Source organism: Phoca vitulina, unplaced genomic scaffold (genome assembly GCF_004348235.1).
Source record: "Phoca vitulina isolate PV1807 unplaced genomic scaffold, GSC_HSeal_1.0 scaffold108, whole genome shotgun sequence".
Taxonomy (NCBI): domain Eukaryota; kingdom Metazoa; phylum Chordata; class Mammalia; order Carnivora; family Phocidae; genus Phoca; species Phoca vitulina.
The window spans coordinates 1,414,023-1,441,370 of NW_022589811.1; the positions used below are offsets into that span (position 1 = coordinate 1,414,023).

General features: G+C 57.4%; 1 protein-coding gene across 1 annotated transcript in view; it reads left to right on the plus strand.

Moving 5' to 3' along the window:
• Positions 1–4,035: 4,035 nt before the first annotated feature.
• The window catches only part of FAM222A (family with sequence similarity 222 member A), a 54,736-nt gene continuing 31,423 nt past the window's right edge, over positions 4,036–27,348 (plus strand). The window contains exon 1 of the mRNA XM_032398011.1: positions 4,036–4,917. The gene's annotated coding sequence lies outside the window, so the exon portion shown is untranslated. The remainder of the gene's footprint in view (positions 4,918–27,348) is intronic.

The following is a 27,348-nucleotide window of genomic DNA, read 5'->3' on the forward strand; positions in this document are numbered from 1 at the left end:
AAGACCACTCTTCCCCTCACCCCTCCCCTTGGCTACCTTCTGTCATTTCTCACAGGGCCACTGATCAGCCTTTCCACCATTACCAGCCCACCAGCTAGGTCAGGTGCCTGGCTCTGTGCTTTTCCCTTCCCTGTTACCATTTTAATTACTATGTGTCTTGGTGTGGACCTCCTCGGGTTGAATTTGTTGGGTGATCTCTTTCCCTCCCCAGATTTGGGATGTTTTCAGCTAGCTGATAACTGCTAGTTGTCTTATCTGTCCCCCCATGAAACTTGAGCCCCACAAGGTCAAGGACTGTGTTTGGATCACTGCTGCATCCCTAGTGGCTGGCACAAAGCAGGTACTTAGGAAATGTTGAATGAATGAATGAATGAGCAGATTTAAAGAGGGAACGGGCATGACTAGCCTTACATACATGGGGGGGTGGGAGCAAAAGTTTCAGGCTCCACACCCCTTGAGCAGTGCCTATGTGACAATTAACCCCATTTCGCAGATGGGGAAAACCAAGGCACAGAGCAGATGAGTCACATGGCTAATAACCTGAAGAATCAGGATTCAAACCCAGTCGGTCTGATTCTACTCCTCCTCCTCTCCCTGCTTTTCCACTACAAAGAAAACCTGGGCCATATTTATTCATTGATTCAGAGATTAATTCAAAAAAACTTAATATTGAGTGCTGACTGTATACCAGGCTTGTGCTAGGGCTAACACAGTTCAAATGCAGCCCCTGCCCTCTCCGAGTCCTCAGGCTGGTGGGGAAGACTGTCCAATAAGTGGGCCCTTATAAAACAGACCAGATACATCTATGAAGGGGGAAGCGCTCCAGCCTGGAGGGCAGTAGTCAGGGAAGGCTTCCCGGAGGAGGTGGCACCCTAGCTAAAATCTGAAGGAGGAGCAAGAGTTAACTACCTGGAGGGAGGATATTCTAGTTGATACAGACAGAATGGGTAAAGAACTGGAAGTCAGAGAGACACCTGGGAGGATGTGCAGGCATTTCAGCAAGGCTGAAATATAGGAGATACACAGACAGTGAGGACTGAGGTTCTCTCTGTCCCCCAACCCCCTCAGGGCCTCTTGAACCCCTGGCTGGAGCCAGCATTCGAGCGCTGGCCTGCCTGGTGGTTCTGCGGACCGTGGCAAATCTATCTTGACACTGTTTCCATTCACATAATGCAGAGTTATTGCACATGACCATAGCAAGGGGAGGCTGGATCAAGGCTGGGAACTGGGGGGCCGGGGGGGGGGGGGGCATGGACAGGAGGGCCTGACCTCAGGGAGGTGGGCACTGTGAGTGTGAGTGTGGGAGAGTATAAGTGAAGGCTTGCGGCGGATCATCTATGAAGATGTTCACCTTCCTGGACGGGTATGAGAGGAAGACTGAGCTCTCTACCTCTATAGCTGTCTTCCAGCCCGCCGCTGCCTGAAATCCCATTAGCTCATCATGAGCTCGCAGGCCTTCAGAGATGGAGGGGCCTTTTGAGACCTTCTAAACCCCTGGCTGTACATTGGAACCACAATGGGACCTTTGGAAGCTACCAGGTCACGGGAGGGGTGCCAGCTCACGAGAGCCTGATTGGTATGGCTGGGTCGTAAGTCCCACCCTCCATTTTACAACAGAGGAAACTGAGGTCCAAAGAGGAGAGGAAACCTGCCCTCAAGGCCACACCCAGTCAATTAGTGGCTGGCACAGGGTGCAATAAATCAAGATCAGGGGCTCTGGCATTTGGGCCCTGGTTCTGTCATTGTGTGACCTTGTGCGAATCACATGGCCTTCCTCAGCTGTAAGATGTGGACAGTAATCGAATAGACTTCCCATGGGGTGCTGTGAAGGTAAAAGGAGATAGAAGTATGTGATATAAACAGCACTGAGCATGTGCCCTGAACGTAGTAGGTGTCAAGTCATGGTAACTGACTATGGAAAAAATGCCAAACTTCGGAAAATAGATGGTGTGGCCACACAGCCTTCTTCTCTACTTCCTGCCCTCTCTTTCTTCCCAGGGTTTTGGTGGTCGCCGTTCCTCTCCGTGTACCTGGCTTGAGCCCTGCACCATATTCTCCCCACCTGTCCACACCCTGGGTCCACCCAGTACATTGCCCGGGCGACCCGCCCTGACGTCACTAGCAGCTCTGGCTGCTGGCACCTGGAGCAGAGTGAGAGGAAACAGCTGGGGGTTGGATCAAGTTCCCAGGTAAATCCCCACCCCCACTCCAACTCCAAGAGGGTTGGGTGGGACAGCCCGGGAGAACTAGGGCAGGGCACTGAAGCCGGGGGCTGCTGGGAATGGCACTCGTGGCAGCCGCTCTAGGGCCTGAAACAGGGCCTGCTCCTGCCCTAGATAAGACGATGGGTGGCCTACTTGGTCGGCCCTAGAGCTCCCCCGCGGGCACCTCTCCCAGGCTCTGGGTAGGGGTGGGTTGGCTCCTAAAAGTAGGCTAGCCAACCCCCCCCTCACCCGCCCCTATAAGCAGCCCATCTCACTGGGTACACTCACCAGGGTCTTCAAAGCCTTCCAAGTCTGGATGACTACAGGTGGCATTTATTAAGCACTTAGTGTGTTCTGAATCCTTTCCAGCAACTTTTTGTCCACCCAACAACCCCCTCGGATAGGAATTATGATACACAGACAGGAAACTGAGGCACAGAGCCATGAAGGTAAATGTCCAAAGCCAACAGCCAACGAGGACAAGGATGGAATCCCACCCAAGTTCCATGGGATTCCACGGGGTCACACAGACATAGCCTGAGAGTGGTCAGAGGAGTTCTGGCTGCGGCTTTGCATTTCTGTAGGGATCCTGAAGTCTTTCCTGCAAAGCTGGCTCCCCAACTTGCTGTGGGATGGACACATGGCAACTGAGGGAACTGTCCCTCCCAGGACTCAATTTCTCCAGCTGTAAAATGGGTCTGCTAAGCAGGCCACTCATGGGCTATCAGAGAGACCTATTGAGAACCTATGAAGTTACTTAGAAAGTAAAAGGCAAGGTGCAGTACAGTTTGATGGATTCAAAATTTGGGCACCAGGTGATACTGTGCCTCAGTTTCTCCGTTTGTTAAGTGGAGGAGAATACCAGGACCTGCCTCCCATATATATGGTGTGGATACCATGCGGTGGACTTTGTAAAAAGCTCAGCACAGTGCCTGGGTATATAGTTAGTGGTCCACAGATCTCAAATGTGATCGCAAAAATCATTCACTTCCAAAAATATGCCTTGGGGCAAAACACTCTGGACAGAGTGTCACTTCATATCTCTTAACCTCAATTTCCTCTATAAGCTGGGAATATAATAATAGTACCTACCATATCGGTTTTCTCATCTGTAAAATAGGGGTGATAATACCTACCTCACAGGGTTGTTGTGAGCATTAGGCAGAGTACTTCATTACGTGTTAGCTTGCTTTTATTTTTAACAAATTCCTCATAGGGTTCTTCTCAAGATTAAATGAAACAATGCAGCTAATGCTCTTAGCATAGTGCCTTGCCCCAGATATGTGTTTCAATAAAGGATACTGGTTTTGCCACCTCTGGGTCCCGACAAAGGGACTACAAATACCAGCATGCTCTGCGCCTCAAGTCGGGGCCCCTCCGCCCGGCGTCGGCGCCCTGCATGCCGGGAGTTGCAGTCCTCGCTAGGCCGGTCCCGCCTCGCCCCAGCTTGGGGGAGGAGGTTGGAGAGCCGCCCTGCCGGCCTTTGAATTTTGCCGCGAAAAGCGCGCGTGGCGGCCCCCGGCCCCGCCCCCCGCAGGATGCGGCGCCGCGTCACCCTGGTAACCGCCTCTCGGCCGCCGCTGATTGGGCAGAACCTTAGGGGGCGGGCGGGGGGCGAGACGCCGCGGCCGCTGCCGGCGCTCGCGCCTGTCAGTCGGGCCGGAGCGGAGCAGCGGGCAGGACGGCCGGGCCGGCGGCTCCGCGGAAAGGCTGCGTGCTCCAGCCGAGGGAGGTGAAGAGCCGGGCCCGCCGCTTGCGGGACGCGGCGCGCGGCACCTGGGCCTGAGGCGAGGCGAGGTGAGGCGCCGGCGCGCGCCAGGCGGCGCGAGGCTGAGCCCCGGGAGCCCCTGCGCGCCGCCAGGGGCCATGGGCGCGTGAGAGCCCGGCGCGCGCCGCCCCTGCTGCAGCTCGAGAGCTCGCACGCCCGGTGTACCGTGCTCCGGGCCGTTCCCACGTCCGCCCTGCGCCACCCGGACCGGTTATTTCGCGGCGCAGAGGCCCCCGGGACTGCATCCGAGCCTCCGCCGCCCGCTGCCGCCGCCGCGGCTGCCGCTGCTCTCCAGCTTCCCCTCCCCCCACATCCAGGGCTCGGAGGAGGAGGGGCCGGTGCGTTCTCACCGCCTCTCTTTGCAACCTGCGGGGGCCGGTGTGCCCGGCGAGGAGCCGGGGCCGCTGCAGGTGCGTGCAACCCCGGAGGAGACGACCCCCTCCCATCCCCAGGCGGACCGGGGGGCTGCGAGCCGCGGGCGGGCGGTCGAGCGAGAGCAAGCAACAAAGACAGGCTGCAGCTGGGGCCGGCGAGAGGGGCCGCGGCCGCCGGGCTCCTGGCGCGGGCGGAGAGGGCGCCCCGGGGAGCGGCGCGGGCCGAGCTGCAGCCCTGAGCGGGACCCCGAGGGGAGGCGCAGCGCCGCCCGCCGGACGCGGTGAGCACAGGCCCCGGCGAGGATGCGCCGCCTGAGCGCCCGCACGGCCCAGGTCCCGGGCGGGCACGACCCACGCTGAGCGGACAGACCCGCCACCCCCGACTTCGGACGGCGCGGGTCGGAGCCTGGATCACCCTCACCGACAGCGTCCCTTTCCACCCGGAGAGAGGCATCGGCCCCCAAGGGGGGCTCCGTCAGGCAGCCTCTGCCACCTCTGCATGGCTGCGACCCGGCGAGCGGAGAGTCGTCGCCGCTGAGACCTGGTGCCCTTCAACGGCCTGGCTGATCTGGTGAGTTCCGCGGGGCGGGGTTCCGGGCTGGAGCTGGGGGCACTCCCTGGCGTCGGGGCGGCCGGATCGGAAATAAAGGGGCCCTGAGCTGTTGGGAATCCTGAAGCAGCGGTGCTCCTCGTCTCCCCCCCAGCCCTTTCCCTTTCACACACAACTTGTCTAGACCGGCCAAGCGGCCAGAGTGGAGGTTGGGGGCCCGTTGGGGAACTCCACGGAGCCCCGGGCGAGGCTGAGGCGTATGCCAGAGAGGAAAGGTCACCCCACCCCTAAAGCCAACAAAGGTAGCTACTCCGTCATCCGAAAATTCCCTGGGAACTCCCGCGTCTTGGAGGGCCAAGGAGGAGGGCACCCAGGATGGAACCCTTTGGGTGCTCCCAAGCAGCCTCTGAGATCCTCAGCGGACATCAGCTCCGAGGTGGATGTGGAGTCCCAGCCATGCAGGTGGCTGCGTTTGAGGATTGGGTCCTCCAAGGCTAGATCATAGCAGGGTCTCCCGTACAGCCCCCATTCCTCAAAAAAGCTCGCAGGGATGGTGGGTTCCCCAGTGGGGCCACAGCGTGACGTCACTTCCAGGCCTCTGACGTCACTGGGGTTGCCGTGGCGACGCGACTTACTTTGACCCAGGGCCGGAGGTGGTGGGGTCGTGGTAACCAGGGGCGAGACTGGAAGTCTTTGGGTAATGGAGGGGTGAAGGCAGATTCCGCGCCCCCCCCACCCTCAACTGCAGTCCTCTGACCTAAATCCCCAGCTCTTCCATGAGGTGGGGGAGGGAAGCAGGGCCAGCTGTCCCTGCTGATGCTCCTCCCCCCAAGGACAGGTGTTCAGCTTTGCCCAAATAGCCTGGCACTGCCTGGGGGCTCAGGACTGCCAAACAGAGCAACTTTATGCTTTCAAAAGGGATGCTATGGAGGACACCTCCTTGAACCCCACTATACACCCAACCAGCAGACTGAAGTTCCCAGGGTCCCTAGAGAGATGTACCCCCGCACCCCCACCCCCGCATGCCCTCCCCACCCCCGCGCCTTAAAAGAGGCTACTTCTGCTCAGGAAAGAGTGTGTGCTCCCCCAGCCAGGGAAGGTGCAGAGGAGCTGCTGCCTGCTACCCCTCAAGTCCAGGGGTTCCCCGGCTGCACAACCCCAGGATGAAGGGCCTTGGCCAACCCCGGACTCCCGTCTGCCCCACTCTTTCCCTTTTGCTGTTTAAGATGATTTTGACAGGCACAGTGTGGTGCTCATTAAGCGAACGGAGGGCAAGTCAGGCCCGTCAGTGCCAAGGTCTGAAAAAAGTGTGTCCCTGCCAGGGGCCAGCTTTGATGGGAGTCAGGCACCAGCGCTCTCTTCCCCACACCCCCAGTACTGGCCCTGTGCCTTGTGAAGGCCCAGAGAACCCCCAGCCAGTATCCTGCTGCTGCATTCTTTGATTCCTCTTCTGAGTTCCTTCCAGCAATTGGTACTATTGTCAGATGTGGGTGAAAGTGCTGTGATCACATTTGGAGGTAAAGGTTAGAGAACTGTAGCACTGCTTCGTTGTGGGGTGGGGTGAGAGCAGAGGGAAGTGTGTGGGGGGTCATGAGAAGCCAGGCCCCGGTCTCTATGCAGCCAGCATTTTCTCTCTTCTCCTACCAGGCTCTCTAGCTAGATTAACAGGTCAATAAATATCAGTGGAGCTGCTTTTGGGGGCTTGGCAGGGAGATGATATTTCCAGCTGAAATGGTGTCGTTAAACACACAGGCTTCCAAGGACAGAGCAACAGCAGATGGGGGGAGAAGTGGGAGAGGTGGGCAGAAGGGCTGTTTGCACTGCCTCTCGAAGCTTCCCAGTTTAGAAACAAACCCAGAGTGTGCGCCAGAGATCCACAAACACAGGCAGTTGGAGGTTCTCCGTGGAGTATTTACACTTCCACAGCCAAAGCGGAGGGAAAGGCTGTCAGAATTGGGCAATTCCTTCTGTTCCCTTCGCTGGGCTTGGCAATAGCACCAGGCGACGAGCAGGAGGGGATGCCAGCTTACCCGGCGTCTCCCTGTGTGCCAGGCATTGTATAGGAGGATCTCAGTGACCCGCTTGGAGTGGCTCATGCGCCGTCGTGGCCCATTTTACAGATGAGGAAACAGGCTCAGGTGCTCAGCCAGGCAGCTGCAGGGGTTTGGCTCCAGAGTCCCCAGATCTTCCCACCCCCTCCCCCGGGTGGAGGGGAGGCCTTATACCACTTGTTGGACAGGGTCCCTGCAAGAGTCGACGGGGGGGGGGGGGGGGGGGCTTTCGGCTATGGAGGGAGTCTGGCCTCACCAAGATGCCTTCCCACACTGAAACCTGGGTTTGAATCCTGCTTCCCCATTACTTACAGGATATTGTTGAGCAGAGTAGCAACTTCTGCACTGGCCTTGTGGATGGCCTGCTCCCCTCACCCCTACTACCCCTTTCTGCAGCACTGGGGGAAGGAAGGTGGGGCATGAAACCTGCCCAAGGGAAAGGTTGAGAGAGCTGGCCCCGGGCTCCTTGTCATCTGCCCCTCTGGCTCCCCACAGGGAGGGGTGAGGCTGCACTCACTTACCCCAGGGACCCTCCAGGTCGGCACTCAGCTAGTGAAAAGTCAAGGATGTAGATGGGTCAATGGCAACATTGGTAGACGTGGCTCCTTACCAGCCTGAATGTTGTCAAGGGCCCTCTAGGAGGGGTGCACTGTGACTCTTGGGACCGATAGGGATCCACCAGGCAGAGGAGTGCAGAGAGTGTTCTGGGCATTGGGTGTGGCTTGTGAGTGCTGGGGTGTACTGGATGAGGGGAAGTGGTGGCCCTGGTGTGGGTGTGTCCTGGAGACTTAGGTGGTTGGGTGAGGTTGAAGCCCGAGAGAGGATCCAGTTAGGGCTCCCTTAAAAGGGATGGTAACCCTGGCCAGTCTCCTCTCTCAAGGTTAGCTCCCACCCACCCCAGTAATCCTTATCACTTGTCTAATTCCACCTAAGCTCGTAAGCTTGCCCATCCCCTATCCCTTTTGAGCCTCACAGTTGCTCTGGCCAGGGCCTGGGCTGGGTTGCTTAACCCCCATTGGTGGGCAGTGGCTCATGGTTAAGAGCCAGGCTATGGAATGGGTCCACCCGTGTTGGCTGTGTGACCTTGGGTGACTAGCTTTGCCTCTCGGAGCCTCATCCTCAAAACAGGGCCTTGAATGGCTCTCCCTGTCCCTCCTGGAGCCAAAGATCAAAGGCTTCAGGGTAGGCAGGGACCCTTCTAGCCGCCCTCGACTGGGTCTCCCACTCACCTATGCAGGGCACCCCACGTGGTGAGCACACGTGGCTCCCTCCCATCTGACTTCCTACGAGGCTGGGGCCTGGCCAGACTCCCCTGCTCCAAACCTCTCCCGGCCCCCTCCACCTTCCAGTTCCTCGCACACCGGAGGAAGCGAGCGGAGCTGGTCATATTCACGAACCGTAATTCAATCAGGCGGCGATTCCTCTGGGCTCGGGGCGGGGGTGAGAACGAGGAGGCGCGCACAAAAGGGCCGCTTTATTACCTCCCGCGGGCCGGGAATTGCTGCTCTCCCCCAGCAGCGGCCGGAGCCGCCTTTATTGTGTTAACCCATTTGCGTGTCAAGAGCTATTGTGCGCTTTCTCCGCCTGTGCGGGGCGGACTGCGGGCGGAGGGCTGCGCGCCGGCCGGTCACCTCCGCGGGCGCCGCCCACCGCCCTGATTGGTTGCTAAGTGATTTGCATCCAAGGTAATCACTTTTATCTCAGAAGGATGTCGACTATAATTATAAGCTACTGACATCTTTTGAAATCTGCCTAATGACTATTTTAGTCTGCACGGGCTGGGGGTGGGGAAGGGGATTCTGGAGGCTGGGGTGGGCGGGGAGGAGGCTGGAAGGGGGATGGATTCCTTACACCTGGACCATTGATTCGTTAGTTGAGAAATATCGGAGTGCCTACTGCATGCCTTGAACAAAAGAGAGGTTCCGAGATCGGGCTTGCTTTGGTTCGTGTGGGCGGAGTTAGTACCATTTCAGAGATGGGGAAATAGAGGCCTGGAGGAATGAGCCACCAGCTCGGAATCACATATGCAGTAAGTGGTTGGAACCGAAGTCTCTCTGACCCCCAAATTCATGTGCTGGCCCCCGGATGAGGTGCAGACAGAAATAATAGTGAGCATTCCTGGGTAGAGGTCACCTGTCTGGTACCTCCCAGAGAGTATGTCATCGCCCTAAGAAATGCAGGTGCTGTTACTACCCCCATTTTACTGGGGAGGAAATGGGCACAGGGAGGTTACTTCCCTGCCCAAGGTCACAGAGCCAGGAAGGAGCACAAGTATGAAGTCTATTGGTGGCCAGAAGTGGGGGTGCAGGACGCAGCATGGCCAGTGAGAAGAGGATGAAAGAGTGAGCCGTGGCTCCAGCTACCCCCTCCTCCATCCCCTGGTTCCACTCGGGTGCTGGGCATCAGCCTGGACAGGGGCACCCTGCTGGCCACCGTCTATGTGGCCGAGCTCTAAGCAATCAGATGACCCACAGCCTCCATGGGGAGGAAGAGGAGTCTGCAACTAACTCGAATTCTGGTCAGAGCCGGAGCAGGGCTGGAGGAGAGACATGGAGGAGGGAAAAACTGTAGCTGGTCATGAAGGGCTTCCTGACAGAGGGGGCTTTTGCTCTCGGGCCTGAGGACTGGGTGGATCTGCCCAGCGTGTAAGAGTAAATGATGATGTTGCTGGCAGAGGGACTTGGAGATTCGAGGACATGACCAGGAAAGGCAGGGGGAGCTTATAAGAGGGAAGAGGAAAGGGAGAAAAACTAGGAGAGTGTGCAGGGCCTCGAGTGCTGAGCTGAGTACTTGATGTATCTAGAGGAAGAACCACCTAAAGCCAGCAAAGGCATCTGCAGGGGTGGGGGGGGGGGGGGAGATGATCTGGGTGCCGTAGAGGTCAGTCTGGCCAGCTTTGCAGGGCCTTGGGAGTTGCAGATTGGGATGGAACCCTGGGCTCCTGCACTCTCACTGCCTGTGTGTCCTCAGACAAGTCACTTTGCCTCTCTGGGCCTCACTTTTCTCATCTGTTCAAGGAAGTAATAGCAGTTTTCCCCCAGGCTTGTGGGTGGGATGAGCTTGAGTGAGCAGAGCGCCCCGGTGAGTCTGAGCCCTTCAGAAGTGGGGGGGGGCTCAGGCACAGGCCCCAGCCAGTCACCCCGGCCCCACAGCAAACCAGCATCCCAGCCACAGCAGCTGTTTGGGGCCCTGGGAAGCCCCTGCCATTGTGCAGAGGGCACAGGGGACAAAGGCCTGGGAGGTCAGGGGGTAAGGCCGAGGCTGGCTGTGAACAGGCTCCCAGGGACGTCGGGGACTTAATGATGCAGAACTTAATGACCCGGACTGTGGGGGAGGGGGGCCTCCCTTGGAGGAGGAGGAGAGGGCGGTCCAGCCGCCAGCTGTCTGCTCCAGGATTTGCTGCCAAGGCAGGGGCGGCCCCCCACAGGGTCCAGGCCTGAGCTTGGCACCAGGAGAGGTTGAGGTGACAGGCCCTCCAGCCTACAGTCCCGGGGCCCTATTTGGGAGCTTGGCCCTGTCCCTCAGCATCTGCGCGACCTCCATCTCCTCATCTGTCAGATGGGCCAGGGGTCCACTTTGGAGGGCAGCTGTGAGGCTTGGCAGGAGCCCGTCGCAAGTGGGCAGTAAACAGGACCTGCTATTTTTACTCTTTATTCATCCGTTCATTCAGAGAGCTCACTGCTCTGTGCCAGGCTCCCTGCCAGGTGCTGGGGAAGCAAAGATGAACAAGCCCAGTTGCCTTACAAGGTAGTGAGGCCTCAGGCACACCATCACAGTGCAGTGGGTCCGTCACCACAGTACAAGAATTCATAGTGTGCGGGCACTGTGCCAGGAGCAGGGGGACTGCGGTGGACAAACCACATATGGCCCCTGCCCTCTGGCGCTCCAGTCTCTCAAAGCAGGCTAGGAAATCAGAGGCAGAAGCCATTACTACCAGCTGGGAGAGCCAGGGAGGGCTCCGTGGAGGAAGAGGAGGCATTTTTAATTGCCGGCCTTGGAGATTTCTATCCAAACACCTTTGCCCATTACGGGAATCACAGGACACTGCCGGCCTCCACTGTGCTCCAGACTAAGCTTCCTGCTTTGACGTTTTGTTCTCTCATTTAATCCTCCTATGATTGTGGGAAGGGTGTTTTTATCCCTGTCACGTAAATGAAGAAACTGAGGCTCAGCAAGGTAAAATGACAGCCCAGGGCCCCCTGGCAGGTCAGCAGAATCCCCTTGGTTATCCGTGCAAGCTTCTGCCTGTCTTCTTCCCGGGAGGGCGCTGGGCTGGGTGGGGCTGGGAGGCTCCTAGGGCAGGAGCCCAGGGGACCCAGTTCTGGGCCAGCTATTTTCTTTATGAGATGCACGACCTTGAGCAAGTTACCTCCCACCCCAGCCCAGCTTCAGGTGCGTCCTCTGTAAAATGTCAAGGATGGCAAATCTGTGGCAGGCCTGGCTTGCCTTCCACCGCTGTGCCCTTGGCAGACATCGCCAATCAATTGCTGCCCTCTTCCCCTGCTGAGTTCTTCGCCTGACCTTGGGTTCTTTCCAGGGCTCTGGGCAGGCAGCTCCAATCAATCAGTGGGGCCTGTGTGCTGAACCCCCTTGCCTGCCTGGCTTCGATGAGCTCAGAGGTCGCTCCGGCCCATCTCCATACGGTACCAGAATGAGGGATACTAGGGGAGCTTCTCTGTGGATGTAGGTGGTTCTGCAGTCGCAGGAGCTGTTGAAATGTAGGAGTCCGTTACCTTCCTCCAGCTCCCTGAGAGACCTGTGTCTGCGTGGCCCAGTGCATGCTCATTTCAAGTGCACTGGGTGGATTCCAAAAGCTTTCCACCTGCATAAATAATAACAGCCTTTGGTGAGCTCTTCCTGAGAGCTCGGTCCTTCGTGGATACCCTCTCATTCATCATTCTGCAGAGCACCCGCAGTGTGTCTCTCAGCACCTCTAGGAAGAAATCTTAACCCATTTTAGAGATGAGAAAATTGAGGCTCAGAGCCATTAAGCAGAATAGGGTAGTGCACTTTGCTGAGTGGCTGAGCTGATATTCACACACAGGTCTTGAGGTCCACAGCCTGAAGCAGGGCCGAGCGTGGCAGGCAGCTAGGGCAGGCTTCCTGGAGGAGGTGTCGTTAAAGGCCTGGTGGGCGTCTGACAGGCAGAGCTGGACCTTCCAAGAAAGGGACGGGGCCCCCTCTGGGTGAAAGGAACAACAGGAGAAGCAGCTCAGAGACAGGCAGGTAGGCAGGAGTGACCTAGTGTGGGTCGAGGGACCAGTGTGTGGCTGGATGTGGCTGGAATATGGAGACCTGGGGGACTGTGGAAGGAGCCAGGCCTGGTCTTGGCATTTGGACTCCATGGTCAGGAACTGTGGCAGCTCTTTGAGCAGAGGAAAGCTCCTGGCCCATCTCACTGTATTTATTCAGCATTTCCTTGAACCCAGGGCAAGGTTAGCTGGTGCTTGGGGCTATCTCCAGTCTACCGGAAGCTTTAACCTAGAGCAGTGCTGAATGAATAAGCGAACGAATGGAACGAATGCTCCCCGACTGACATGCTCCTGACTTCCCAGCGGGCCCAGCTGCGCGAAGGAGAGAGGCCTGGGGTGGTGGCCGGGGGAGGGAGGGAGCCAGGCAGATACCGAGGCCGGGGCTTCCCTCCAGGCACTCCACACCTTGCCGCCTGTCCCCACAGCCCCTCCTCGACCTTCCCGCTGGGCGTCCAAGCCTGGCAGGCAGCCTGTACCCGGTGCTTGGGGGGATAAAAGATGAAGGTTCTTGACCATTTTTTAACTCAATAAAGGGAGAGACGAGCTGCAGGCTGCAGGCCGGAGATATAATTAGTTCGCAGCAGTGGTGCTTTCTTGATTTAGCTTCTGAGAGAACAAGACAAGGATGTTATACCCAATTAGCAGTAACATCCAGTCGGAACCTCAATAGGTGAGATAACAAGCTATTTTTATGACTTTTCTTTCCTCGCTTGGAAGGGGTGGGGGGGGGAGAAGGGGGTACCAGGGCTTTATTTCTTTTCATCAGGGAACAATTATTAGCGATCTCAGGATTTCCCAAAGCCAAATGATGCATTTGTGAACCCAAACAAGCCAGCATCCCTGGGTGGCAGCTGGGGGGGGGGGGGGGGGGCTGGCATTTTGAGGCCAAGAGTAGTAGAAGGGGTACAGGCCCCTTGCCCCCCATTTAGAAGCCCTCTGAAAAGGCTCCCAAAGGCAGAGCCTGTTGGTTTGGCACGGACAGCCCGGGCCCCTGAGATATTCGCAGTGCCTGCCTTGATTTCCCTTCCTGCTTCACGGACACATCAGGAGCCTGGACCAGTTCCCCTGGGGATGAGGAAGGAGCCAGTTCTGCTGGCTCTTGGCAGTTCTTCCTGGCACCCTCCTAGACCTTTCTGCCAACTGGGCCAGTGGTTCTGGCTCCTCAGCCTCGAACCTGCCATTGCACTCTGCTTGCTGGACCCCCATGATGGCTCACACTGCCCGGCCCCCTCCTGCCTGTCCTCGTCCCAGACCCAGGCTCTGGCAGGGCTGAGTGGTGATTAGCTCCTCTCTCTCCCCCCTCATTACCCCCACAGCCAGGGCACCCGGCACTGGCCAAGTCTCTGCTGGGCTGGGAAACCCTGCCAAGCCCCACCCCAGCTGCCTGGCCACACTCCGAGTCCTGGCGAGGGCTGGGGGATGCCCAGAGAGGGGGCTGGCGCGGCCGTCATGACACCCCATCAGCTTGGGCCCCAAGCCCAGAGCAGGTTCCTGGGCCTCCGCCCATCCTGCAGAATCCAGCCCCACCCTGCCCCGAGCCCCATCTCTCTGTCGGTGTGGAGCCCCACACTCGAGGTTCAAACAACTGACAAATCCAGCCATGCAAAGTGGGAGTTTAATTGCAAACAGTTTTTATGGATCATGGGCCCATCTGTGCCACCATATGCAAAAGGGAAAAAAAAAATCCCCATTTAAAAAAAAAAAAATTCTCCCTGCCCCACACCCCAAACTGACTCCAAAAGGAATAGTTGCCAAGGTTTTGCTGGCTGGAGCCAAGCACAGAGCAGGGACCCATCTGGGGGGGCTTCCTGCTGAGTGGGCCTGGCAAAGTAAGGGGTCCGGGTGGGACAGGGGTGACTGTTGATCACCACTCAGTCTGCCTCCGCAAACTGCCAGCATTTCGAAGCCCCCCCCCGCCCCCCGGGGGTCTTGCACAGCTCCGGGCCTTTGCACATGCTGTGTAGCTGTCCAAAGACCCACTGTCGTTTTGCCGCCACCTCGCTGATGCTGTTTGGCTGGCCTCTACAGCAGGACTTGTGCGGCTCTGCCCAGCGTTGATGGAAATGTGGGAAAGAATGGTGTCATGGGGCCCATGGATGAGGGACTTCCTCTTCCATTTCCAGCCCAGCAGGATGGGGCTGTCCAGGCCCTATAGATTCCCTTCCCATGGGTGGTCCGGCCTCCTGCCATGGTGGCCAGCCCGGCTGGGCAGGTGAGCCCCACTCTCGGGGTCAGCCCTCCTCAGGCCCTCAGAAGGGGCTTCCACCCAGGGCAGGAGTGGGCTGGTCATCAGGCGGGTCTGAGGACTCACCTCTGAGGCAGTTTGCCAGGGTTTGATTGCTGGGCCACCTCATCTCAACTGGGAGACTTCATGTCTCCCTCCCTGTGCCTCAGTTGCTCCCTCTGTAAAATGGGGAGAAGTCAATAGGATAATGTATCCAAAGTGCATCTATATCTGTCATAACTTTTCCTCAAGGGAGGGGCTTTGCTTTGTTCAGTGATGTCCTCCCAGGTTCCCTTTCTTTTTTTTTTTTTTTTAAGATTTTATGTATTTGTCAGAGAGAGAGAGAGGAGCACAGACTGGGGCGGGGAGGGGGAAGCAGGCGGCAGGCAGAGGGAGAAGCAGGCTCCCCGCTGAGCAAGGAGCCCGATGCAGGACTCGATCCCAGGACCCTGGGATCATGGCCTGAGCCCAAAGTAGACAGACACTCAACCAACTGAGCCACCCAGGCGACCTTCCTTTTTTCTTTTTTTTAAGATTTTATTCATTTGTTTAGAGACCGAGAGGAAGAGAGAGTGTGCGTGCGTGAGTTGGGGGAGGGGCAGAGGGAAAGGGAAAGAGAGAATCTCAAACAGACTCTGCACTGAGCACGGAGCCTAATGCGGGGCTGGATCTCTCGACCCTGAGATCATGACCTGGGCTGAAATCAAGAGTCGGATGCTCAACCAACAGCCACCCAGGCGCCCCTCCTCCCAGCTTCCTAATCAGGACACTTGATGTTTACTGAGTGGACATGTGAGTGAGTGAGGTATTTGGAGGACTGTGCACGAGGAAATGGGACACAGGCTCTTGGCTGGCCAGAGATTCAGGGTTTTTACACCCTTTCTGTTGGAGTCCAGGAACCAGTCTGCAGCCTGCGGGGGTTGCGAACTCCATTCCGCAGGTGAGGAAAACGGACTCAGACCACAGGGCTCTCCCAAGGTCATGCAGCTGGGACTGGAACGCTGATGTGTGACTGGCCAACCAAGTCCCTGCTGCTCACGTTGTAGGTGAAGGAGGATGGGCCCGGAGCGGGGGTGGGATTTAGCCAAGGTCACACGGCAAAGAAATAAGTGCTAGCATCTGTGGGGTCCTTCCTACCCTACGTCGTAAGATGAGGCAACTGAGGCCCTCCACCTTCAGAGCCAGGTCAGCCAAATCCCACGGCTCTTCCTTCCTTCCCCTGCCCTCCCTCTGCCCCAGGTCTGCACCCAGGATCACCGTGCCTGTGGGTTTCCCCATCAGCTTCTGAGCTGGGGGCTCAGTGTGTGCCCGCAGCCGGGCCCCTTGCGGGGGGCCTGGTTCCCCAGGCCTGGTACTTGGCGCAGTCCTCCTGCAACAGGTAGCAGGGGAAAGTGGGTTCCCTGGGCCCCAGGCAAGCACAGCCTGGACAGACCCCTGGCAGGAGCCCAGGCCAGGCACCAGGCAGCCCATTCCCCGCCCAGCAGTGATCACCAGCTCCCGTTGTAATCATTAAAACTATTAGAAGGAAATGTTCGCTTGAAGCAAATGTCAGGCGCCGAGTTGTGCTTTGTAAACGCTCACAATTAATGCCAATCAGGCCCGGAAAAAAGCCGGCCCGGAATCCTGTCTGTTTCGTCTCATTTGTCAGCTGGTGCCGCTCCATGTTGCACATTTTCATACAATTGCTATAAACATAAAAGGGAAACTCCACAGTGTTCCTGGGCGCCCGGATGGTGTGCGCCGACTTAATTACTTGGTATTCCGCTGCTCACTTGGCCGCCCAGAGCGGGTGGGAGAGAGAGAGAAGGGGGACTGTGTGGGGCAGGGTGAGGGCTCCTGGAGGTCACCCAGGGGGACGGGTCAGGCTCCAGGCTCGGGTCTCCCGTCCCACCCTCTGCCAGCCGCACGGCCCACAGGCCCACCGAGCCGAGGACGCCTGTCAGACAAGAAAAAACTGCCAAAATATGTTTGCAGCATCCTCAAGCAGAAAAGGGGGAGTCAAGAGTCCACCAGACTCGGCCTCGAACCCTGAGTCCTGCTCCTGGAATGATCCGTCGGGTTTATCGCCCTCCTCCTGCACACGAGGCACATGTGGCTTGCCAGCTGGGCCTCAGTTTCCCCATCTGTGAGTTAGGACTAATAGCTCGGTGGTGAGGAGTTCAGGCTTACTGGGGCTGCGCCCTGGGCTGACAGCACTGAGCGGCTTGTTCCCATTGGATTGTTGCTCGGGCCCTCTGAGGGTCGGTGGCCCTTGCCCCCAGGGGGTAGGAGGAGTCTCGCTGCCGAAAGTGGTGCTGGGATTTGCACCTGGCTTGCTGGGCTCTGGAGCCTGTCGCCATCATGCCTCCCAGCTGCACCCTCTCAGTGTGGCAGTGGGGTTGAAAGAAGATGATGGATCTGAAAGTCCTAGCACACAGTGGGTGTTTTCATAAATAGTAACTGTTGTCATTCACCCCCTGCAGAGGGGCTCAGGCAGGAGGGGGCGCACCCTGGCCTGAGAGGGTCAGCACCAGCATACGTGGATTTTGCTGGTTGGAGGGGTCTACCGGGGGTGCTGTGCCCCCTCCCTCCCCAGGGGGTTGGGCCCACCAGGCTTCCAGGGTAGGGCTCTCCCAGTTGCCTCTAATCTGGCCCTGAGGTGCTGACTGTTAGGCCTTGCATCCCCTAACTGAGCCTCAGGAGCCCCAAAAATTGGGCATTGTCCCCATTGTACAGATGAGAAAACAGGTCCAAACCGACCTGTGGTTACACAGCTACGGGCAGCTGGACCACATTCAGGTTCATCAGCTCTGAAATCTTTTTCCCACCTTCCAGCCGCCCCCACTCCCACCATCGTGGCCTGGACGTGAGGCCTTGCCACACACTATGAACCTGCCCCAGGACCCTTTTGAGCTCTCTAGCTCTCTGCAGACGGGGTCTTCTAAGGCCAGGCTGGCTTGGCGGGGACACACCGGCCTTTGTGTAGGCTCGGGTAGGCTCGGGCCAGGCAGGGCCGCCCCAGAGTGAGGAGAGGGCGGTGTGGCCCAGCCGGCCGGGAATAAATGCTCGGAGCAGGGAATAGAGGCCCCTTTGTGTGGGGCTCAGTGGGGGAGGGGATGCTGCCGCTGCCACCCTGTATGACCAGGGAGGCCCGAGCCCTCCACAGAGGGCTGCCGCCACCCCCAGGGGACTGGCCGGGGAGCCTGTCATCTCCCTTGCCGCCACCTTCCACCATTATTTGCCTGCTCTTGTCGTCTGGGACCTCTGGCTGCTGGAGGAGCCAAGGGCGCTCGTTACCCTGGTTGGCTGTAGGCCTACTGTGGGCCAGCACCGGGCCAGACAGTCCAGCAGCCCTGCAGGGAAAGGGCAGTAGTCCCGTTACAGATGAACACAGAGGCTCAGACAGGACAGGGGACTCGCCGTACTCCCAGCTGCTCGCGGGGCCCGTATTTGGCGCACTCCAACACCTTTTCTTTCCGTGGAGTTGCCCTTTGTGCCCTGCTGGTCCCGGGACCCAGGGCTGCGGCTTGAGGTGCCCGTCTCCATTGCCTAGATGGCTTCAGGAAGGCTGCCGGCTGCCTTTGTTCCCTGGGCAGGCACCAGGCATCCATTCTGTCCCTCCGTCCTGGCCAGGCTCCGCGCTAGCAGCTGTCACTTTAGTGGGGATGGAGAACAGGACCTTGTTGATGGCTGCCCTTCCTGCTAAACTTTCTCTGAGTCTCCGTCTCCTAAGCTTAAAAATGGGAATGGAATAGAATCCACCACTGGGAGCACTGGGAGATGCGCCAGGACACGGGTGAAGAGCTGAGCTCAGAGCTGGTACATGCTCAGGCTGCACGAACGTGGCCTGGGCCCTCTGGCATCCCTACCCCCTCCTGGGAGAGGTAGGAGGACAGGCTGAGGCAGTGTGCAGGTGACAGGCATGTGGGGTAAGTCTTAGGAGCATAAACACACGGCAGGGAATTTCTCATGGGGTCCCTGCTGCAGCCCCACTTTACAGAAAGGCAGACCAAGGCTCGGATAACTGAAGCGACTTGTCAAGGGTCCTGGGAACACGGGGACCGTTTCCCACAAGGCCCGGCCCTTCGTCTCTTCCTGACCTCCACCCAGCCCATTGGGCAGCTGTCCACTGTAGACACTGACCAAGTCCCCTCTGTGCTGTGGGAGGCCCAGAACACCGACAGGCAGCCCCAAAGGCCACTTGGCTTCCTACGGCATATCATAGCAACCTGGGACCCCAGCTCGCACCCACCAGGCCATTCCCTCCTCAGTGCCTTTGTCAGCCCGAGGCTTCCACGGCGACTGCCTTCATAGTCCCCCTTCCAACACACACACACCCCAACACACACATGCCTCCCTTCTCTGCAGAGTAAGTCCAGCTCGACTCTCCCCTAGTTGTCTTCCATCCCAGTGGGGCTTGGAGTCCCCCCTCCCTGGGTCCCGCACCCTGTCTCCTGCCACTGGAGCCCCAAGCCTTTTCTGCTCTCCCAGCTCTTCTGTGGCAGCGTGGTGCATAGTAGGCTGTCAGTCCGAGATAGAGACGCAGCCCTGGCCTCAGACCCCTGGTCCCTGCCCAATGGAAGAAAGGTATACGAAACAGATCAGAGACAAGGCTGCCTGTCCCGGGATGGGGTCCAGTGCAGGACACCTGGGGAGCAGGAATCTCCCACCCCCAGCAGACCCTCCTCTCCAGAAAGGAGCCAACCCTTCCACACCCCGACTCTGCTCCTGAAATCTCCACGCCATCTTATTTCAATCCTGCCAAGGCCAAGGCAAGGCAGGGGTTTCGTGGATGGGAGAAGAGCCTCGGGAAGGCAGATACTGGCTGAAGCCACACAGCTTCCGAGGGCAGAGCCTTGGTCCGAGCCTCAGACCATGTGACCCCAAAGCCCATGTGCTTCTCCAGGGTGGAAAACTCAGGTGCCCAGGGGGGCCGACCAGGTGACGTGATGAACAAAGCAGCTGCCGCCTGGCCTCGAGGGAGTGCGGGCTCAGAGGCTCCAGAGCTAGCTGCCAGTTTTAGTTTGTTTTCGAGACCAACCAGACAGTGAGAATTTGGGGTGAAATTTTCGTTTTTCTTTCCTTGTTCATATTGGCAACCATGTCACAGTTTTGTTTTTTTTTTTTAACTGCAGCAAACAGGGCAAAGGAAAGATGTTTGTGGGTGGGATTTTGCACCCTTCGGGGATATGGTGTTTTCTGGGCGGAGAGCATGAGGTGGGTCCCAGGATGTCGCGCCTTCTCCATCCCCAGCTGGCAAGGGTCCCCAGAACCCGGCGGCAACTCCATGCACCCCTCGAGACACCCCCAGACGCCGCCTTCACTGCCAGAGGCAGGAGGCAGGGCCCAGAGCCCCGCGAGGGCACCACCCAAATAGCTATAATCAGCAGCCTCGCCAAGACTTCAAACTCACCCAATTATCCTGCGAGGGAAAAAAAACACAAAATGAAAACAAATTAACATGTTTGCATAGAAGCTGCTGCAGCAACAGACACAGCCGTGCGTGCGCACATGCCGGTGCGTGTCCCAGCAAGGCCCTGAGCCGCCGCCGCCGCCGCCCCCTCCCCAGGCCCGGCACCCCCTGGCAAGGCTGGGCTGGGCCGTGCCAGCCTGTGCCCACTGCCCTGAGCCAAAATGTGCCCCAGGCCCAGCGACCAGATTGTCCCCAATCCTGGCGAGGCACTGTCTCAGTCCGCCAGCCTTCGGGTTTTTCCTTTTTCTTTTTTTTGTTTTTTCCAATTTAATAAACACGTGAAATTCACTGTGTGCTAAAATTCAACCTCATTGTCCTGTGCCCCTTCCTTCAGATGGGGAAATAAGCACAGAGAGGTTAGTTGACCTACCCAAGGCTGCACAGCCGGTGAGTGGAAGAGCTGGGGTTTAAGTCCAGAGAGACCAGCTCCAGAGTCCTCGCCATAACCACCACACCTCCTCTGTGGCTCCCTCTGGTCTGCAGATGATGTGCCAAGACCTCAGCCTGGCCTTCGACACCACTGCCCCCATCCCCTGTTCTCTTAGATGGAGGGACTGTGGGCGTGATGGGCGTGATCGCCGAGCCAAATGGATATGGGTTCAAATCTCTGTTCACCAGTCCCTTACTGGATGGCTTTGGGCAAATGGCTTCACCTCTCTCTGTGCCTCAGTTTTCCCTCCTGGAAGATTGGGATAATAATAGTCTCTACCTCAGGGAGGTTAGGAGGATTCAGTGGGTGAACAACTGCAAAGTACTGCCTCCGGCATCTGCCCGTGGGGTGGGGTTCCCCCATCAGAATACCCTCACACACACACCCCCACACGTTACCGTTCAGTGAGCCCTACAAGGCCTGGCTCATCAGACTCAGTAAGCCCATCCATCGTGTGCCTCTGTGCTCCGTGCGGTTCCCAAGCACACAGTCAAGGGGCTAAGATGCTCCCCCTTCCTCCTGGGAGTGACGCTTCTTCCCTGGACTCCCTTGAAGCTCCATCTGACCAGGGTTGGGGCTGCTGGGCTTGTGCCTAATCATCCCTGCTGTTCTGATTCTCTGGGTCCCCACAGCCCGGCACCACAGGTGACGCTCAGGCAAGGTTTTGTGAAGGGAGCCGTGCCCTGTGTGGGGCTTGTCCCCAGGAGTTGAGGATAAACTATGCTGGAAGGAGTTGGGGTTTAGGTCTTGGAGCTCAAGGGTCCCCAGGCCAGGGCCGCATGCACCTCCCCAGTCCCCTCGCCCTGCTCTGCATGGCCATGGACAAATCCCTTCACCTCTTGAAGCCACCGGCTATCATCTCTGGCCCTTGACGGTGAAAGTTGCGGGTGGACGTTGCCAGCGTAGTGGGCCCCCAGTGAGTGCGGGATTTCAAGGAGCTAGAAGGGCACCACCGAGGAAGTGACTGCACTCCACGTACACGTCATCCAGCTTAGTCCTCACCATGGCCAGGTGACAGAGGTGCTATTTCTAGCCCCATTTTTCACATGGAGAAACTGAGGCCCCCAAGGGACCTGGTGACTTCCTCAAGAGAATCCTGCTAGAAGTGGCAGAGCTGGGGTTCTGGGTTTGTGCCTTAGCCTTCCTGGATACTGCTGGTCAGGGGCTAAAGCAGGCAGCACCTTGCAGCTCTGGAGGGTGAGGCCCAGTAGGATGCCATCCAGGTGGTGGTGGTAGAAGGCTAACTTCATGGTACTCAGGGCGGCCCCTTTGGAATCAGCCTCTCGGCCTGCCGTCATGCCCACTACTCAGGGCCAGGGTGGCGTCCAGGGGAGGTGACCCAGTACCCATCGCTGGAGTGGCCCGTGGGACACTGGGCACCCACTTGGAATCCCAGCCTTCCCTTGGCATGGCTCTGCAACAGGCTTCAGAGTGCAGTGGACCTGGCTTCACATCCAGACCCCACCAGGTGGCCTTGGACAAACCCTGGGCCTCTCTGAGCCTTTGCTTGCCCCTGGAGAATAGGGGGCGTGGCTATGCCCACACTTGTCAGGATGGGCCCGAGGCTGGGTGAAGCAGCCCCCTGCCCAGACCTCTTGAGGAAGGAGCCCTACCCCTCCCCCCTTCCAGAAGCTTCCCAGCCCTGGAGGCTCCATGACACCCCTAAGGGTGGGGCTCCCATTGCAGCCCAGCCCACGTCCCACTCACCCACCTGCGTTGTCGAGAACCCACTTGGTTCTCCCGGGGTCCCCTGTGTTCCAGATGTGTGGAGGGGTTGATAGGACTGAAGAGGTAGGTACGTTGTGTGGTGAAATGAGGAAAAGACCCCAGGGACCAGGGCAGGTGTCCAGAGAGGAGAGCTGTGAGCCCTGGGCCACGCAAACGGTGGTTGACAAGGAAAAACTCAGGGCATCCCTCTGTTCAATGGGATGTACTGAGCATCTCCTGTGTTCCTGGCCTTGGTGTAGAAAGAGCCTACAGTTGGGTCTGTGAGGCCCCAGGCTCTGCCACCTCCCTGCTGTGCACCTCTGGGCAAGCCACGGTCTCCCCGGACCCAGTCTTGTCGCACAGGGTAGTGGAGAGAGTCGACATTGAGTACTAAGTGGTTGAGAGCCTAGGAGTCGCACACGGAGGTTCATCCCCTGCCCCGCCTCTTGGGGCTAGGGTAAGAGCTGGTCCTGTGGCTGTCATGGAGCTATGTATCGCAGGGACACCTGCCCACCCTTCTGAGGTAGAAGCTGGGGACTGCTGGAGTGTAAGAAGTAGGGAGAGTGTTCTTTTTCCTCCCCCATTATAAAAGTGAAATGCATCTTTCAGTATTTGGAAACAAGTCCGATGAAGAAAAATTCAGCCGTCACCCAGCTGCCCAGCACTCAGCACTTGGTCTCACGCTGAGGACTTTCTTCTTACCAGGTGTTGGGCGTTTGGGGGGTGTCTGATCTCGCCTTGCGGAAGTGACCGTCCTGGTCAGGTGGGGCTTGTGTGAGCAGGTGTGTGGACAAGGCCAGGCCTGGCCCAGAGGAAGGGCCTACTCTGCGCTAAGCCTGTCCTGGGCCCCCGTACCGATGGGCGCATTCCGGCCTAGGCTTCTGGGCACCACCTGCCCGCCCGCCCGCCCGGCAGCCCGTTGTCTGGCATGGGGGGTGCTCGGAGCAGCCGTTGTTCTGCACACATCTGATCCTGTCTCTTCCACATCAGATCATTTGTAACCGTCACCAGGCAATCGGGCCCGTCGCTGATTCAATCTCGGCTTTGTGCTGTCACAGCTGTTTTTCCGCGCCGGGCTGATTTTGAAAGGAGGCCCATCTTCTAGGCCCGCTCTTCAGAAGCAGGGGGAGGGGGTGGGGGGCTTTATGTGTGTGTCTGTGTGTGTGTGTGTGTACATCCTCCCCCTTTCAGCAACCCCCCACCCGACACACATGCAGGCCTCCGCCTCTCCTCACCGAGAGTAGAATTTGGAATGAGGTGCACGGACAAGGGCCGTGGGGCCCCACCCCCATCCCCTCCCACCTGCCCACCCTGGCCACCCGTGTGCCCCAGTGTGCAAACACAGCAGAGTCTGTGCTCTGGTAGAAGAGACGGATGCTAAACCATTCATCAATAAGGTCATTTCAGAGTGGTAATGACACTGAAGGAACTACAGCCCTGACAGGATAGTGGCTGGAGCAGTCAAGGAGGACCTCTTGGAGGAGGTGATGTTTGAGTTGAGGTGCAAATGAGGAGTTAGAGCTGACACGGAGAGCGCCACCCCATGTGAACTGAGAAGTCCTGTAAATGTAAAATCTACCCCCACTTTCAAAGACTTAGTGTGGAAAAAAAAAAGAAAAAGAAAATATCTCGTGAGTCATTTTAAAATATTAATTACCTGTTGAAGCGATACTATTTTGGATATATTAGGTTAAATAAAATACGTTAGTAAACGTAATCTTCCAGGGTGCCTGGCTGGCTCAGTTGGGAGAGCGTGCGTCTCTTGATCTCAGGCTTGTGAGTTCGAGCCCCACGCTGGGTGCGGAGATTACTTAAAATTTTTAAAAACAAACAAAAAGACATAATTTCCCTTGTGGATACTAGAAAATTTGTAATTACATTATATTTCTACTGGAGAGCCCTGGGGCAGAGTGTTTAGATGGAGACAAAACTGTAACTGCAAAGGTCCTGGGATGAGACCAAGGTTGACCTGTTGGAAGACGAGGGTAAGCAAGGGGAGAGGGACAGTGTGGGCAGGGAGTGGGGATGGGCTTCACACACAGCCTTAGAGGATGTTGTTAGAAATGCCAGGGAAGCCAGCGGGGAAGTTTTGAGTGGAGAAGGAAGTGAGTTCCTCATGGAAGCCCAGCCTGGCCCCTGTGGGGTGGAGAATAACATGCAGGGGCCCTGGGACGTTGGGATGTGATGAGGCACATGGTCAGAACAGGGGTCTGTTGTGGAAGAGTTGCAGGAAGGACCTGCTAGAGGGCTGGCTGGACAAGACTTGCTTCCCTTCGCTCCTGGATTTCAAAGCTTCTGGGCCTTCTCGTGCTCCTGCCTCTTCCTCCACCCATCCCCACCTTCCCTGGCCACTCACTATCTCCTCCCTGAGCAGCTGCTCCCTGTCACAGCCAAGAATTTACAATACGTCCAGCTCCTCTCCTCCAGGTGGTCAGTGGTTGAAATCCCTTTCCAAAAAGTAACTTAAAATACACACACACACACACACACACACACACAGAAGGGATGCACAATCCTGTAGAAAAATTAGAAATAGAAACATAAAGAAGAATCAAACTCCCTAGAGATAAACACAGTCCCACCACCAGCCTGGGGTAGAGCTGGGGTTTGAACCCACATGGTCTGGCCCCAGCATCCCAGTGCTAGGATCATAATGCCCTGTGGACAGATGATGGGGGCTTAGAGACACTGTGCCTCCAGCCCAGCTCACAGCAAAGGACACCTGGCCCACACACAAGTGGGGCTTGGCTCTGGGGGTTAGCATATATATAAATATGTTGATGGTGTTGTTGGGCCAGAGTGCCCTGTCCTGTTTCTCCCCGCCCCCTATCCCGAAGGCTCTAGTCATTTCTGTTCTAGCCTGATCCTCTGAAGCATCTGTTGATCCTTGGCTCCTGGCTCAAAGTCAAGACCAGCCCTCCCCTCAGCCCATCCCCCCACCTGGGCTTCTGTCTCCTGGTTTCTTAAGCCTGGCGTTCCTGCCCTGGGCCCAGTTTTCTTCCCTTTCTCTCTCCCCTTGGGGTCTAAGTCTGGCGCAGGCCCACCTCTTCTGCTGGGCTTCCCTACCCCCTCCACCAACTAACTGCCTGCCCTGCGGCCCTGGACAGCCCCCGCCCCCGTCCCCAGCCTCTTCTGTTTCCTCATGGGTACACAGACCATAGTAATCCTCTTTCTCTGGGTTGTGGGGTGGGTTAAATGAGGTGATGTCTGTAAAGTGCTGAGCCCGTGGGAACACTAAAAATAAAAACCAGCTCCTATTATTGCTCTGATTATTAGATTTTCTCCTTCCCCGTCGCTGAGTTAACCCTGAACTGTAGGGTACAGGGACCTGGGGGTATGCAGGGGGATAGGTGAGAGAATGGGTGGGAGCGCCCAGCTCCACGATGGGTCTTACCTTCGCCCTTTGCATGGTGTTCCCCCTTCTGGACCCATTATCCCCGGAGTCATCTGGTAATACCCAGTATCATTTTGGTCTCCACTTGTATGTTGCTCCTCCAAGAAGGTTCCATGAGCTCCAACAAAAATACTGGGTTGGGGCCTTCCTGCTGATGATATCAGTATATTGACGCCCGCGGCTTCACCCCTTGGCTGGAAGGTGACAATGAAGATTTGGCTGTCACTTAAGGCCAGGCCAGAACTAGGGGAAGAATGAGTGACTTATACAATTGTGCCATCCCCCCCCCTCACTTCCTACCTTGGGATCTGACTCTCAGGGAGTGGAAGCTGGATAGCGGGGTCTGAGATTGGGTGGCTTTGCTCCCCCATCTAGGGCTTCCCGAAGGCTCATTTTCGTGAGAATGACCCCTGCCCCCATTCACTCCCTAGATGCTCCTGGGTGACCCTTGGTTCTGGGAGAGGGCCAACTAGGTCTGCCGCCTCACCCTATCACGGGAGAGAGTGGTTTTCAAGCCCTCCTGTGAGCCCTCCATCCACCCAGCACCTTCTCTCAGCCCCTCCCTGCCCTGAACCAGCACTTGTCCTCAGCAAGTGGATCTTGCCACCTTGAGCTTGGGCTCCCTGCCCCTATTCCGTCTGCCCTGGTGACCCTGCCTGGCCTTAACACAGATGGGGTGCTCTTACTCATCAAGAGGGTTTCTTCTCCCTCCTGGAGCTGCTTCAAGTTCTTCATACTCCCCAATTTTTTTCAAGTCTTTCTATGCTTGCGCGTGCAGTCCTGTGCTTCGGACCACTTCTCCCCCCATCTTCGGGAAGCCCTAGATGGGATGGCACGATCCCTACCTCCCTGCTGATGGTAATCGTTGACGATACTAATAATAGCTACCACTTGGGCAGGTACTACGATGACAGCCCTGGCACCTTATTTGTACAGTCCGTGGTATAACCCCTTGTGCAGTCTGTGCAATTAACCCCTTTTTTTAAGAGGAGGAAACTGAGTCTCAGAGGAATGTGCCCTATTCATCAGAGTTAAGGGATAAAGCTCAGACATCAGGATCCAAAGACTGGAACGATATTGTTAACCCTCCTTATGAGGGCAGCGGGGCTGTCCTTTCATTGTGACACCCCTAAGCTGGTAGGCTGGCCCCACCATGGCTACCACTTGTCTCCTTGCCTTGTAATTGCCCCTCTGGCGCCCCATCCCCTCCGTCAGGGTCTGTCACTGCCTCAGCCTCTCACACACAGTAGGTGCTTGATTTGTCATGTCTCCAGAGGTTGGAGTGCTGCCCAGGGCAGATAACGTCAAGATTAGTTCCCATGGCGACTGACGTCACCAGGCTCCCAAGCTCCGCCCTGCCCCTTTCTCCGGGGTGAGTGCACTGGGAGCTGGCCGTGGTGCTGAAGGCTCGGGCGAGCTGCCTGCCCCAAACCTCCGCCCTCTGTCCCTGTCAGTCACTGTCTGAGCCCAGCCTGGTACTTCTGGCCCATCCTTTCTTCAGGAGATGGTTTCCTGGGGGCCCACTGTGCGTGGTCACTGGTCACAGCACCGTGGACCCATGGAGGAGGGATCAGAGAGAGCCACATGAGGAGCCCCGTTAATTCGATTATTGACCAAACATTTATCAAGCACCTTGCGTGTCTCTGACAAGCCCTTGAGGAACCTGGGCTTCAGGTGAAAGTCAAGTAGAATTTCATGGGGGCAGGTAGAGACTCAGGAAGGGTGCAAGCAGAAGGGATTCCCCAGGCCAAGACCTGCACATGTGGCAGTGAGAAGCTCGTGCTCACCTCAGGGCTCTGGCTGCGGCTGCCTGCCCTCTGGCCTTCGTGATTATTGGTTCACTTTTTGGTCTCTCCTGGTGGCCCAGAACGACCCGCACATCTGGCTCCAGTGCCCGGCCCAGGGCTGGGCCCAGACTGAATGGAGAGTTGCTGTCTCCCAG